A 2,500-nucleotide genomic window follows, 5' to 3' on the forward strand; every position below is an offset into this window, starting at 1 on the left:
TATATTCCCATATTAGGTAATTGCGTATTTATACATTTAATATAGTACACATCCAACAAATTATCAGCGGTTGATAAATAAATGATGTGTAACAGACTAAAAGCACAGAAGATGTAAACCTATAAGAAGGAAAATGTTGAATTTGATATCTGTGGTCGCTATACAATTAATTATTCCTAACCATTTTTTGTCAGTTATAAGCATAATACTTAGTATTAATTCTGGTTTGTTTCTTACTTTCAGTGGAAAAGAAGAGAAAGTAGATGATTGAAGAAATTAAACTTTACCATGAAATAATAATAATAATAATAATAATAATAATAATAATAATAATAATAATAAGAAGAAGAAGAAGAAGAAGAAGAAGAAGAAGAACAAGAAGAACAAGAAGAATGAAAAGAAGGAGAAGAACAAGAACAAGAACAAGAAGAATAAAAAGAAGAAGAAAGAAGATTTTCTTTTTCAAAAATTTTCTGATTTTATTCCAGTAAAAATTGCTAAATGGCCGAATTTAGCAATTATGATTTATGTCAACCTTAACATGACAATTATGGAAAATATATTTTTCCTTTTTTCCCTTTTTCTCACAAATATCATATCGCCGTTATGGTATACATCTGACAGAATTGCGACTGAAGTTATACCGCACAAAAATAGATACTTATTTTTAATAATCTGCCGTGAGATTTCAATAAAATTTATTGTAAATTTTCAGGGAATTTCATCAATATCATCTTTTGCTGATCGTCACTATGTTTAAATAAAAATATGTTAATGTTTCTACAATTCTATGCATTATATAAAAAAAAATATTGATATGATTATAAAAACATTGAATAGTATGAATATATCTTGAACATTAACAGAACAAATATTATTATTCCTGTGAATTGTTTTGAATAATTTCATACATGTAGAGGCTATGAAAATATTTAGAAAAAAAAAGCAAGTGGTCCGGATGTAGCCATTTTGGGACTTCTCTTATCTTTGTCACGATATATATATATATATATATATATATATATATATATATATATATATATATATATATATATATATATATACATATATATATATATATATATATATATATATATATATATATATATATATATATATATATATATAGTATATATATATATATATATATATATATATATATATATATATATATATATATATATATATATATATTATATACATACATATATATATATATATATATATATATATATATATATATATATATATATATATATATATATATATATATATATACATATATATATATATATATATATATATATATATATATGTGTGTGTGTATGTGTGTGTATGTGTGTGTGTATGTGTGTAAGTCTATCAACAAATATGAAATAAAATACAAGTTATTTTCAACTTAATTAACCTTGTCCAACCTTTTGTGCAATAGAGCAACCGATCTTTAGAAACTTTCTATCGCCTCTTTTATTATATCTGGCTATTTTAAGTTAGTCTGTTAGTTTATTAAAATATACGGGTAAATTGTTTTGACAGGCCGTTTTCAGCGGTTATGAACTACTATGAGATTCAGGGCCTCTGTAACACGGTTTTTTGGAATTTGCTCCTTATCAATGCATTGGATGTAGCTGAAAGTTGACATGTGTATATTTTACAACCACACACAAATTTTGTCAGCATTATCAATAACCTAAACCTGATAGTTTTAATTTTTGTAGAGTAAAAATGATCTAGCCGACGCCATGGCCAGTGATAACGAGCCAAGAGTCGAAAACATTCATTACGTAAGCAATGTAAACACCTTTTGACAAAATTTTGCCCCGCCCATCCACCAGACACCCATTCACCTTGTTCCATCGGCTTTGAAAACCATAACAGTCAAGAATGGCTAACAGGATTTGGAATTGCCCCGTGGTTGCAAAACTGCATTTGTCTTACGACTTGCAACTTTATACAGTCAAGAGAAAGCCCGTGGCCATATTTACTATAGCCTGAATAGGTAATTTTTCAGTTTCTACTTTAAATCCAATGTTTATGGTCTGATTTGTATTTAGCGTAACATTATTATAATACTTGTAATGTCATTCAGGCTTTTGAACATTTCCATTTACTATTCACTATGCCACCAAGAGAGAGAGAGATAGAGAGAGATTGTATGTAAACAGTCTTTATATAACTATTTTTGTTAAAATGAGAATTTTGTGCTAAACTCTCCATCAGACCAAGGGATCATCCGATATAAATTTTTTCTTCTTCTTAGGCCGTACGACCGTTTTGGCTCTGTTTTGGGCATGAGTGCATTTTGTGAATAAATCATGAATAGTTTTAGGAGTTTTTTGTAAATCTAATGGGAATTTATAGAAGTAAAGTTAACATAATTCTTTTATCCTTTAAAATAATTACTACATGTAGCAAAACAAATAGTAGTAAAGATGATAATGCAATGAAAGAATGATACCATACTTTATCTTTAGCTTCAACATCGGCAATAACATACCCA

The sequence above is a fragment of the Palaemon carinicauda genome, chromosome 24 (assembly GCF_036898095.1).
Source record: "Palaemon carinicauda isolate YSFRI2023 chromosome 24, ASM3689809v2, whole genome shotgun sequence".
Taxonomy (NCBI): domain Eukaryota; kingdom Metazoa; phylum Arthropoda; class Malacostraca; order Decapoda; family Palaemonidae; genus Palaemon; species Palaemon carinicauda.